This window comes from Lepisosteus platostomus, unplaced genomic scaffold, assembly GCF_059453375.1.
Source record: "Lepisosteus platostomus isolate fLepPlt1 unplaced genomic scaffold, fLepPlt1.hap1 Scaffold_60_H1, whole genome shotgun sequence".
NCBI classification, from domain to species: Eukaryota; Metazoa; Chordata; class Actinopteri; order Semionotiformes; family Lepisosteidae; genus Lepisosteus; species Lepisosteus platostomus.
Window position 1 is genome coordinate 365,288 of NW_028291676.1, and position 13,033 is coordinate 378,320.

The following is a 13,033-nucleotide window of genomic DNA, read 5'->3' on the forward strand; positions in this document are numbered from 1 at the left end:
AGCCTGCTAATGGAGAAGAACCTAGTCGCCATATCACATACATCCGTTTCAACGATAATAAGGTAACAACTATCCTCACTCCAGAGTAAATCTCACGGTGAGGGCATATTTTTTTCCACTTTACCATGAGTCAGGCTCAGCTGCACAGAGGCGAGAGCAGAGCAGTGAGGTCACGGGGACAGGGGAGTCACACGCTGGCGGTTTGAACACGCGGAAGATCACTGAGGGATCCACAGTATGTGGACCCTCCGTGCGCCATCATTCCACACTCCAGACTCTGAATCCTGCCATCCAAGTTAAGATCTCGGCGGAACCTGAGGCGCAGTTCTTTCTTAAAACGTAATCTGGTGAGCATTTCTAGAATCGTACTTGTATAGATGCAGCCTTTAATGTGTTGCTAGGTTAAAATTTATGACTTCTTGTATTTCAGTAGGCAACTGCCCTCTTGATTTCGGATTTAATTTCTTTATTACAGGGGCGCTTTTATGATGACAGAGTCATGTTCAGGTACTTTGCTTGATGGAGGAAGCTCATTTCGGACTCTTTGATCTGCTCACCTGGAAAGGTCTGCTGTACTACTACAAGAGAGAAGTAGAGTCTGGAGGAAGGGACAATTTTATGATGCTTTGGAAGGTAATGTTTTTTTTTTCTTTGAAATCGAAATGAATCAGAATATCAGTGCAAAAGACAAACTCTTGGTTTGGTTTAAAGAGATATGGTTTTAAAACAGACAAAATGTAGAAAACAGGTGTTTCTCACTTTTGGAAAAGAATGGACCGGGGGTAATATTTTACTAGTTGCAGTGCTAAGCTCACTGGCTTACAGTCCTGCAGTGGCACACCAGGGCCAGTGGTGCAATGGATAATGTATCTGACTATGGATTAGGAGTTTGGAGGTTCGACTCCTGCCTGGCGCTGGTTGTTTTTAAACACATCAGCCTACTCCCTAAGTAGCCTGTGCTACTTACTGCATTGTAATCGTACCCAGTAAGAGATTTCCTTCATGTAAATGAACTGCACCTGACAGCTTTAGAAAAACACCTGGGCTCAGTACGGTGCTGAGAGCTCAAGTTGTGTATAATGTAATAATTTAAGTAGAATAGATTCTAATAATATAATGATCCAGTGTGTTGCACTACTTCACTGCTTCACTGCTCTATGCCGTCTGGAAATAAATCCTCAGACTACTTACTGCCCTGGGCATGTACCAATAAATTACAGGAGCACATCTATATATCACTGCGTTGAAGCAGGAGACACAATCACTGCAAACACATCCTAAATACAGTGTTCCAGCACCTTTGACCTCATCCAGAATGTATCATTTCTTGAAAGGAATTGCTGTCCGAATGCACATCTGAATCCCAAACAGAATCTCTAGTAAAATACGATCATTTGTGAAACAGGTAAATGTCTCAGGGGCCCATTCCTCATTCTCAAGACACATGTATGCAGTACGTACACCATGCGTTGAGCAATAGGGATTAAAGACACCACAGGTAAGGTTAGAAGACATTCTGACTATATTCTAAAATATTGGACTCATATTCTTATGATGGCAGACATGAGTCTGTGTTTAAAACCGGGGTTAATGGACATTATATGACTGTCAATTCTGTTTTGTTTTGGAGACTCTTGGCTGCCTATGTGGTACAGTGCAGCGTGAAGAAAACATTTTCCAAAACTGTGTCAGCTCAAAAGTTGTAAGAAAACCTTTCCAGCTGCTTTAACTCTCTTCATTTTTGTCATTTAATTGTCTGTCGGCACTATGTGGCAGCGTTGCATGACAACCCATCTCACCACGGAAAGGAACCTAACAGCTTTTGTAAGAGAGGAGAAAAGGACCTGGCCTGTATGGAGATCGAACCCACGACCTTGGCGGTATTAGCACCACGCTCTAACCAACTGAGCTAACCAGCCCCACGACAGCAATCCTCTCTGTGCTGCAAAAAATCGAACTCAGGGAATTTCTTTTGCCCTCCTTTGAATAGAAAGCCGTGTAATTCAGTGTACAGGCTTTCTCGTGCAGTTTCAAGGTTCTTGTAACCCAAATCCTACACTGGCGTGAAGTGACCCCCCATTTCACAGCATTTTTCAGCTGATTTAAAATGTACCTAAAGGAGAAGCATTATTGAAGACCATCAATTACCAAGAGCTTTTGTCAAAGGTTTTGGTGGTCATTTTTAATGACCACAGAGCGCTGTGACCTCGGTTTTACATCTCATCCAAGAGACAGCGCCCTTTTACAACACAGCGTCTCCGTCACTATGCTGGGGCATTAGGACCCGCACAGACCTCAGGTTGAGCGCCCCCCCACCGGCACCATTAACACCGCTTCCAGCTGGAAACTTTGTTTTTCCCTGTAGCTCACCCTCATCCGGGTACTGACCTGGCTAACAAATGCTTTGCTTCAGTGGGTTTTCAGTTGCGAGTTGCAAGGGGATGCAAGTGATGGAGCCGCTCGCTGCAAAAGCCACTGCTTTGGCTGGGAATCGAACCAGAGCCTCCCACGTGGGAAGTGAGAATTCTACCACTGAACCACCAATGCTCAGTACCCAGGCCTTCAAAAAAGACGCTTTTTTGGTGCTCTGTTAAAAAAGCGTCGACATTACCTCTTTCAAAAGGCTTCACTTTCCTAGTCACATTCCAAGGCTCATTGAACCCGGGCTGTTTCCTCCAGCGGTATAGTATTGCAGTTAGACAGCACGATGCCTGCAAGACTATGTCACGCTCTGACGAGACTGTCAAAAATTGCTTTCACCGATTGTATTGCAAACCGGGGGAAGCGGGGTATTGGGAAAAGTTTTCAACTAGCAATAATCGCGCCTCGGCTAAACCTCACAGGCTACGATACTGCCAATGCACAAATCTGACGGTTGCCAGGCAACCGCGGGGATCCTATGGAAATCGTTATCAATCGTCTCATGGCATGTCGTTGCTGTAACGCTTCATATTTGTCGTCTTCTTCTTCTAGCTTGAGGTTTTGAAGAATTTCATGACAGACAAGGGCTCCGTCGGGAACAAAGGGCGTTGTGAGAAAACCGTTGCTTATTTTCAGCAGCAGAAATACAACCCTTTAAATACAAGATGACAGAACAATGACGAAGGGCATGCCGGGAGGAACTCATGCACTACAGAGGAAAGGGGGCGGGCACGTACAGTTCACATTCAAGCCACAAGTACTCTTCTCGGATGTTGCACAAACAAATCCTAACGTCCTGAAAGCATTGCAGCATGTTTGTGTCCCACTTCCCGTGGCTGCAGGACGACTGACACGAACGGACAAACACAATCTGTGGCGTTTAGTGTGACATAGTCTTGCAGGCATCGTGCTGTCTCACTGCAATACTATACCGCTGGAGGAAACAGCCCGGGTTCGATGAGCCTTGGAATGTGACTAGGAAAGTGAAGCCTTTTGAAAGAGGTAAAGCACTGCACAACGGAACTGAGGGAGAATCTTACAATGATTTCGAATGAATTCTGTATGCGTTAAAAGACAGCTATACACAGAAAACATGCAGGACACTGCTCATGATGTTTCCCGAGCCGAAACACAGTGCGTTTTTCCAAGCCATCTGACAAAGCCCGCCCACTGAAAACTGCAGCAGATCGTGTAAAGACGTTCAACTTTGTAACTACTGCACGCACAGGACGCAGAATAAATTCATCTTTTCAAACTGTCAAAGGTTTGCTTTGCGAACGCTGCAGGGCATCGCACAATCTCTTTTGAACGGGGACAAACGATTTCTTATGGGGCGCAGTAAGTACAGACGTTTAAAAAGCTCCACTCATGCCGACGATGCAGCATGAAGAAGCGCAACCTAACGTTTGACAGACAAAAGCCGGGCGCCGCTACGAGCAATATGAAATCAAACTGACAGCACACGGCGTTTCGCGCTGACTCAAAAGTGATCTCGACAGACGCTGTTCTCTGCATAACGCTGAAAGAGCTAAAGAGCGTTTCTGTTGAGACGTAACAAGCTTGTTTCTTTCTACCATGATGTTACCATGACAAAATCTGTCTTTAAACACCTTGCTCAGTCTCTGACGAGACTGTCAAAAATTGCTTTCGCCGATTGTATTGCAAACCGGCGGAAGCGGGGTATTGGGAAAAGTTTTCAACTAGCAATAATCGCGCCTCGGCTAAACCTCACAGGCTACGATACTGCCACTGCGCAAAGCTGACGGTTGCCAGGCAACCGCGGGGATCCTATGGAAATCGTTATCAATCGTCTCATGGCATGTCGTTGCTGTAACGCTTCATATTTCACAGCATATTCCCGCCCCCCAAAGAAAAGAGCGCCAATCAGAGAGGCGGAGACCGAGGACTCGCAGAGCAGACGGCCACAGTCGCCGTAATAAGAGCGATTGTGAGCGGTTTTAGTTTCTCTCTTTGACCAGCCCAGCTGCGCCCCACCCGAAGGCAGGGAAGCACAAAAATTGTATGGAACTCATTCATGTTCCTCTCCATGGAAATCTTTAGTAAAAGGCAAAAGATTTGTACGAGATGAAGAGAAACCGGAGTGCGTGGCTGGACAGCTGCAGGAGCCCAGGCCGCCTTCAAGGCCTCTGCCCTGCCGGTCGTGGTTGGCAATGCACCTGGCCTTACAAACGAGCCAGTGGGGCCCGTTCAGCTCTGGGCTCATCGCCTGCGGCTCTCGGCTTACCTGGCAGGGGAGATACCTTGATCAGCCTGTAGTTAGAGTAGTTGGATTGTTTTCTTGTTTTGTGGAAGCAGTGTTTGTTTTGCAGTTTGAGATGGCAACCTTTGGATCCCGCAAGAATGCTGTACGTTTTGAGCTTTTGGATGACCTCTTCATGGATCGTATGCAGTTCAGCAGAAAAGTGTTACAGAAGGAACGTGGCTTTGAACCTCGGCACTTGGATTTCATCTTCGCTCTCCCAGGTCAGAAAGCATTTGAGGTTGTTTTTGCTACCTATTCTCTGTTTGAACAATGTGTGGATGTGTTTGAGGCAAAAAGAGGGAAAGTTCCTGCCCTTGAGAAGATCAACTTGCAGCCTCTGACACAGAGAGAGAGGAAAACGGTGCATGTTGTTATGTTCTCGGAACTGGCAAAGACGGAGGACATTCACACCTGGCTTAAGCAGTACTGCACCGTCCACCATGGAACTGAGGTTAGAGATGTTGACGGTATAAAAACAGGAGCAAGGAAATTCGAGGTTCGCTTGCTACCGGACAATGTAAATGGAGGCTTAAGGCACCTGCCCTCTACAATCCGGCTGGGCGCCTGCAATGGCTATGTTTTTTATGTGGGACAACCAAAGGTGTGTCGGCGCTGTGGTGTTGTGGGACACCTGGCATCGTCCATACATTTCAAAATCCATACAGCTTGTGAAAGATGAAATCCATTTCTTGGTTGTCAGTGGAAAAAGATTGCCGGCTGCAAGAAGCGCAAGTGATTGTTTTCTTTGACCATAAACCTGCAAATGTAGGGAGCACAAGTGGCCGTCAGTCTCTGTGGCGCAATCGGTTAGCGCGTTCGGCTGTTAACCGAAAGGTTGGTGGTTCAAGCCCACCCAGGGACGCATGTCTCAGTTTTTCCAATGTAAACATCATCACCGCTAAAGAAGATGGCGCAGAAGGCTCCACAGTCGAAACGTTGTGCTTCTTTTCTTCTCTTTTCAGCATGGAGTAAACCTTTGCTTGATCCTTTGCAGCCTACGCATGCTGACACAGCTACCTTTCTCTTAACGCGCCTCAATCATTATTCACCAAAACCATCAGCAGAATGTGTCGCCTTTGTGGTGATGTCACTCCTCTGCTTCACAAATGTCCTTAGTGACGGACCATTTCTTTCTGCCATTTTTCCGGAGCGGTTATTGATTGCTCCATCATTTCCCTCATACTTTCCATCCCTAGATTGAAAAAAAAAAAACAGAAACAGGCTGACAGGACGACAATCAAATTGCAAAAACTCATCAAAGCACTCGATAGAGTATTTGAATCCACAAGTAGCTACGAGCAACTTTGTCCTGGCTTGCATGAAAGTCGGAAAATGTCAAAAAGAAAAAGATGGTGGCTTTTTCATATCTGTTCTTTTATTTTTAGTTCGTTGGCTCTTCTGTCCATTGTCCTCCTGCCTGGCTCTTGACCTGTGACTGTCTGAACGCACACATTAGACTTTCAGGCGGGGGATTTGTCCTGAGCCTCTGTGAAAGACCCACCCACCCCCATAAATAACTGCTCTAGAAACACATGAATGCAAAACTAAACCACAGCTTAAAGAGGAGCTCCAACTCAGTGCCATACTAATGTAAACGAAGTAATACTAAGACATGTTCTTATGGATTTGTCTTACCTTGAGATATGTAATTGGATTTCAGGATTAACTTCCTCATTCAATGTACTGGTGATTCTTTGCCTGGTCAGTACCTGGGTGGGAGACCTCCAGCGAACAATTAAGCTTGCTGCTGGAAGTGGTGTTAAGAGACTCTTAGGATCTTCCAGAGGTGTCTGTCCAATAGCACTAGTTGCCTTAGAGCTGGCTCAAACATTGCTCAAGAGTCTACCTTTCACAGATGCGCAAAGATGAATGATGGGGGTGCACGCTTCAAGGAGCCTTCCAACTGTAGGGACCGATTAGAGACGATCCGTAGCATGTGTTCGTTTCCATATACGCCCCGTGTCTCAACGGTAGGACAGAGTCAAATACTGCCTCGACACGTAACAGCGTTATATTAAACCGCAGGACTTGAGGGCTGTTTTGTTTGAATGTTCAAGGCATTGGTAAGAGCGTAGGTCAAGGGCCATTGGTGCATCTCCTGTAACTGGAGTAAAAATGCTATTCAAAGTGCAGTGACTAAAATCGTCGTCCACATGTCTCCGTTGTTGATTGCTTTCTGTCTAAGAACGTTCTGTTTTCATGTCCGAACGGGGAGACTTTATCATTCCAACTTGAAGCCACCCTTAAGTCCTCTGAGGTGTGTGTGTGTGTGTGTGTGTGCTTGCACGTATGGCGTAAAAGGTTTCTTAAACGGAGAGCGAACTTGAAAAAAGTTGCCTCCGCTGCTGCCGCCGCCTCGCACTCCCTGTTCCATTGTAGCAAGAAGGCAGCGGCCGCGGCGCTCGCTGTACTCGTGGCCGAGTGGTTAAGGTGACGGACTTGAAATCTGTTGGGGTCTCCCCGCGCAGGTTCAAATCCTGCCGACTACGGCGTCCTTTGCATTTGGTTGCGTGCGTGCGTGTAAAAGGACCAGCGCCGTTTCGTTTTCGCTGGGACCTTTAACACTCTAAATCGCCTGGACCCGCAGCCTGTGAAATCGATTCTTCAGCACCCACGAAGGACGCTTTGCCGCTGGACACAGATAACAATGCTTTTCTGCAACGAGCTTTCCAGCTGAATTTTCTCGGCAGCTCCGTACTGAACCTGTTCTCCATTGCAACATAGCGGAGGCTCGTCACGTCTATAGCAAGGCTGTGTAGGACCGCATACGCCACAGTGACTTGTACACAGACCACATGAAAGGCAAGCAAAATCCACTTTTAAAATTCCAAAGACTCACAAGGTCAGAGAAACAGCGATGACCTGAACAGATCTGTTACAGAAGTCTAGGTTGACCTTTTTAGAGCTGTAATTGCATTTTTGTTTAATAGAAGATCAAATCTACTCGCATGTACCAGCACCTTACAGTTTATTGATGTTAATTCTGTTTAAGTAATAAGATTGCTAACGATGTTGGACTTTAGCCGGTGTTTTTTAGAACAAATTGCTTACACTTCTGTAAGGAATACGCAGTACGTGCCTTTGTCAGTCATTGCTCACCATACTTGTAACTTTCTTATCTAACTCACTTCCTCAAATGGTGAAGGTCCACAAACATAAATGAAAAAAAAACCCTTGTTGTAGATGAGGTGCACAAAAAAGCAGCCCCTGATAGTGTATAACACATTTATACTATTGCAGAGACACATGTAACATATATATATATAATGTATATATATGAAACAGAAATAGAAACAGAAACAGGAATCGCTTACTCACCTGGAGAATCTCTGTAGGAATATCTAGCATTTATCAATGGAAATAAAAGCTGCTTTAATACAGTGCATGTTCAAACTCAAACCCTCAGCTGCTGTTCTTGTTTGTTTTGGGACAAATTGCAACTGAGCATCGCATGAGCCGTTACGTACCCTTATCTGTTAGGGAATTTCAAGGGAGGAGTTAGGTCAGAATGGGTAGGCTGCAAAACAACAAGTAAAGATTTATTCCAAGATGAAACGTTGTGGCGGTTTTCTTATCTTTTCAGCATGGACTAAACATTTACGTTTTCCTTATATGCTATATATGTATATATTAGCACCAATGTCGTTCTTAAAAACTAACATGAAATTGTCAGGGACATTCAGCTATATACAAAGACGAGACAGACAAAGTAATAATTCTGTATTAACGTGGCCTACATATTGACGCAATGATCGAACTATCTGACATGTTCTGATTCAGATCCCCTGCAGTTCATGCCAATTAGAACAATAGCAATGCTGAGTCCTCCCCACCCTACTGAGCACAAATTCAGCTGCTCTCCAGTTCTTTTCTGCATGTTTTTTCATTGCAATTGAGCTCGGAGCTGGAGATGATCTCCATACAGTTCTGTGTTCACCAGCCCGCACTTGCGTGCTAATTTACGGGTTGTGGCAAATGCTTTTCTATAGTTCATATACATGACGGCAACCTGTTACCGAGGAACCTGAGAGGTTTAAAAGCCTCGCGAGCCAGGCAGGACTCGAACTTACAATCTTCTGATTCAAAGTCAGAAGCGTTATCCATTACGCCACTGGCCCATAGAACACGTGCTTGCACTCCACCACAGAGAGCTCTACACTGCTACTAGTAGTACACTTCCCCATCTAAATTTTCACAGCAAGAAACTTGTGTTTCCTACTATTTTTATCAGGTTTAAAATATCATCTCCTTAAAACAGAAAAAGTGTTGATGTGTCGTGCTGAAATTCCGATTGATTTTGAATTCAAAGAAAAGAGGTTTTCTTCCAAAACACCATGAAATTGTCACATCTTGCAGACAATAGGTGTATTCCATGTTGAAAAGAGAAGAAAGAAAACCATGGAGCCTTTTACAGGTGTGAGGCTTCTTCAGGTGTGAGAAGACCTCACAGTCGAAACGCTGTGTTTCCGTTTTTCTCTTTTCAGCATGCAATAAACCTATTACTTGTTCCTTTGCAGCCGAGGCATGCTGACGTAGGTACCCAGCTGAACATCTTGCAGACTCTACAGTACTTCTCTCCTGTAGAAGTAAAGCAGGGCTTGCTGGGTGAGCTTTTGCTCCGGTAAATTAGGTCACGTGTCATGTTAAATCACTTCTTCTAAACACAACATTTGCTGGTGCTAGCTTTCCCCATGAAAAGAGACATTTCCCTTACAGTACATGACATATCGTTTTTATTCTATCAATAAGTATAGAAATTAAACAAAAGAAAAAATGGTGTCGCCAAAGAATGCACAGCTCTGTCGCCTTGGGGAGGTGTCAAGGGCATTGAGCTCCTTGGACATGAAAAGTGCCCGATAAATGCCATTTCTCATCATTTCTCTTGGCGTCAGTTCTGCTATTAAATGGGACGGAGGCAACGGGCTCAGAGAGCAGGTTAAGTGCACACCGAACGCAGATGTGTCCAAGTGTCTGTAAAAGCGCGGTGCTCCGCTGGCGCTGTTCCCTAGTGGCTTAAAGTGCCTGCCTGGTAAGCAGGCGATCCTGGGTCTGAATACCAGCGGTGCCTCTCTCCGTGTCTTGTTGTGCCGAATGTCTCATTTCAGACAAACATGTACAGCTTGGTTCAGTTTAATGCAAGAATTCATTTCCTTTCTGGAATAACTTGTTTTTGAAGAAATCCATACAGCTTGTGAAAGATGAAATCCATTTCTTGGTTGTCAGTGGAAAAAGATTGCCGGCTGCAAGAAGCGCAAGTGATTATTTTCTTTGACCATAAACCTGCAAATGTAGGGAGCACAAGCGGCCGTCAGTCTCTGTGGCGCAATCGGTTAGCGCGTTCGGCTGTTAACCGAAAGGTTGGTGGTTCAAGCCCACCCAGGGACGCATGTCTCTGTTTTTCCAATGTAAACATCATCACCGCTAAAGAAGATGGCGCAGAAGGCTCCACAGTCGAAACGTTGTGCTTCTTTTCTTCTCTTTTCAGCATGGAGTAAACCTTTGCTTGATCCTTTGCAGCCTACGCATGCTGACACAGCTACCTTTCTCTTAACGCGCCTCAATCATTATTCACCAAAACCATCAGCAGAATGTGTCGCCTTTGTGGTGATGTCAGTCCTCTGCTTCACAAATGTCCTTAGTGACGGACCATTTCTTTCTGCCATTTTTCCGGAGCGGTTATTGATTGCTCCATCATTTCCCTCATACTTTCCATCCCTAGATTGAAAAAAAAAAAACAGAAACAGGCTGACAGGACGACAATCAAATTGCAAAAACTCATCAAAGCACTCGATAGAGTATTTGAATCCACAAGTAGCTACAAGCAACTTTGTCCTGGCTTGCGTGAAAGTCGGAAAATGTCAAAAAGAAAAAGATGGTGGCTTTTTCATATCTGTTCTTTTATTTTTAGTTCGTTGGCTCTTCTGTCCATTGTCCTCCTGCCTGGCTCTTGACCTGTGACTCTCTGAACGCACACATTAGACTTTCAGGCGGGGGATTTGTCCTGAGCCTCTGTGAAAGACCCACCCACCCCCATAAATAACTGCTCTAGAAACACATGAATGCAAAACTAAACCACAGCTTAAAGAGGAGCTTGTCATGACCGCCAGGCAGTTAAGACCAACTCTTAAGCAATCTAAACAGCACCAGCAGCGGGTGATTATTAACAAACGCCGCCGCACAAGTTAACCCACCTGCACACACTCCACCGTGCGGTACGCAGTGCTATTTTTACCATCTTTACCTGCTTCCCGCTGGTATTGAGTCTACTCCTTGAGAGCTCTACCTGGCGTTTCTGCCTTTTCGACTTTGGACCTCGCCTCTCACCTCGGACTGTTTGCCACCAGTGTTCTCCCTGGATTACGACTTACCTTACGCCTCTTGACCACGAAACAAAGCAAAGCAGAGCAAAACAAAATGAACAAACGAAAACCCTCACGTCCCGCACTTGCATATAACGCCGTTACGTGCCCAAGCGGTATTGTACGTCATCCTAGCACTGCACCCCGGGGCGTACGGTATATGGGAACGAGCACACGCCACGAATCGTCTCGAATCCCTCCCTACAGCTATAAGGCACCTTGAAGCATGCACCCCCAACATTCTTCTTTGCGCATCTGTGAAAGGTAAACTCTTGAGCAAACTCTGAACCAGCTCTAAGGAAACTAATCCGATTAGACGTTACTTTGACTAATCTTTTAAGGGACCCTTGTTAATTGGAGAAATCAATGATTTCGAATGAATTCTGTATGCGATAAAAGACAGCTATACACAGAAAACATGCAGGACACTTCTCATGATGTTTCCCGAGCCGAAACACAGTGCGTTTTTCCAAGCCATCTGACAAAGCCCGCCCACTGAAAACTGCAGCAAATCGTGTAAAGACGTTCAACTTTGTAATTACTGCACGCACAGGAAGCAGAATAAATTCCTCTTTTCAAACTGTCAAAGGTTTGCTTTGCGAACACTGCAGGACATCGCACAATCTCTTTTGAACGGGGACAAACGATTTCTTATGGGGCACAGTAAGTACAGACGTTTAAAAAGCTCCACTCATGCCGACGATGCAGCATGAAGAAGCGCAACCTAACGTTTGCATTCCTAGCAAATTCCTTTTATTTTTTGATAAATAAAGACAGTCTTGTTTAACAAACAACACACACAACATTTTACATTGTGAATTCAATTCAAATCAATGTATTTCTATATAGCGCCTTTCACAACAAGGTTGTCCCAAGGCACTTAACAATGCAAGTTGTTAAGAGCCTTGTGTTTAATATGCCGCCTAGGTTACGTGCTGTCTCTTTGAGGCAAATGTTTAAATCCTCTGAGTTAAGTGCTGAAGTTATAGTAGTCCTATCAGTATTGTTGCCTCCGATCAACAGATCCTCATTTTTCTCAGAGTTGAGTAACAAAAAGTTTTCACACATCCAAGTATTTCCTTCCTTAATGCATTTAACTAAACTGATAATAGAAGAGTTGTCGTTTGGTGTAAACAAAATGTTTATTTGAGTGTCATCAGCATATGAATGAAAGTTCATATTATTTTTTCATATTATCCTACCTAGCAGCAGCATGTTGAGAGAGAGAGCAATATTGGTCCCAGCACTGATCTTCTGGTACCCCAAATTGAACTGGTGACATTGATGAAGCAGTACAATTATTAGATATTTGAACATAATGAAAACGATGAGTAAAATGTGAAGTAAACCACTGAAGGACGGTTCCAGATAAGCCAACCTCAAACTCAAGCCTGTGTAACAAAACAGAGAGGTCAACCATGTCAAAGGCAGCTCTAAGATCTAGAAGCACAAGCACTGTTGCATTCCCCGCATCAGTAGCTAAGAGAATATCATTTACGACTCTTGTTAATGCAGTTTCAGAAACCAGACTGAAATTTCTCAAGTATATTATTTGAATCCAGATACGATTGACGTTGGGCAACAACTATTCTCCCAAGACTTTTAGATTGAAATGGGACCTTTGAGATAGGCCTGTAGTTGTTAAGAACTTGTGGATCCAAATTTGACTTCTTAAGGAGTGGTCTAACAACCGCTACCTTAAATTGATCAGGTACAACGCCTGACGCAAGCGATGCATTCATCATACTAATTATAGGTCCTGCCAGTCCTTCGAGGGAATCTTTGACTAGCTGAGTGGGGATGGGATCTAGCGAACAGGTGGTTGACTTTGTCTTACGTCTGTGTTCATGAGTCCACCATAAGAAGAAATCTGAACAGGAGTGGTGATCATGCGAGGTCACCATGGAGGAAACCACTGCTCTCCCCCCCAAAAAAACCACCACTGCCCCTCTCAAGTTTGCTAAAGACCACATGGATGTTCCACAGCAAC

General features: G+C 44.8%; 7 non-coding genes across 7 annotated transcripts; 3 read left to right on the forward strand and 4 right to left on the reverse strand.

Annotated features, from left to right (window-relative positions):
* Positions 1 to 2,728: 2,728 nt before the first annotated feature.
* LOC148632668 (U4 spliceosomal RNA) lies at positions 2,729 to 2,870 on the reverse strand. The gene has a single exon (XR_015934258.1). It is a non-coding gene; the product is annotated as a U4 spliceosomal RNA (small nuclear RNA).
* Positions 2,871 to 4,040: 1,170 nt separating this feature from the next.
* Positions 4,041 to 4,182, reverse strand: LOC148632669 (U4 spliceosomal RNA). The gene has a single exon (XR_015934240.1). It is a non-coding gene; the product is annotated as a U4 spliceosomal RNA (small nuclear RNA).
* Positions 4,183 to 4,409: 227 nt separating this feature from the next.
* Positions 4,410 to 4,526, reverse strand: LOC148632670 (U5 spliceosomal RNA). Its single transcript, XR_015934297.1, has one exon. It is a non-coding gene; the product is annotated as a U5 spliceosomal RNA (small nuclear RNA).
* Positions 4,527 to 5,472: 946 nt separating this feature from the next.
* On the forward strand, positions 5,473 to 5,546 carry trnan-guu (transfer RNA asparagine (anticodon GUU)). The gene has a single exon. It is a non-coding gene; the product is annotated as a tRNA-Asn (tRNA).
* A 1,545-nt stretch (positions 5,547 to 7,091) lies between these two features.
* trnas-uga (transfer RNA serine (anticodon UGA)) lies at positions 7,092 to 7,173 on the forward strand. The gene has a single exon. It is a non-coding gene; the product is annotated as a tRNA-Ser (tRNA).
* Positions 7,174 to 8,729: 1,556 nt separating this feature from the next.
* Positions 8,730 to 8,802, reverse strand: trnaq-uug (transfer RNA glutamine (anticodon UUG)). The gene has a single exon. It is a non-coding gene; the product is annotated as a tRNA-Gln (tRNA).
* Positions 8,803 to 9,995: 1,193 nt separating this feature from the next.
* trnan-guu (transfer RNA asparagine (anticodon GUU)) lies at positions 9,996 to 10,069 on the forward strand. The gene has a single exon. It is a non-coding gene; the product is annotated as a tRNA-Asn (tRNA).
* Positions 10,070 to 13,033: the final 2,964 nt, after the last annotated feature.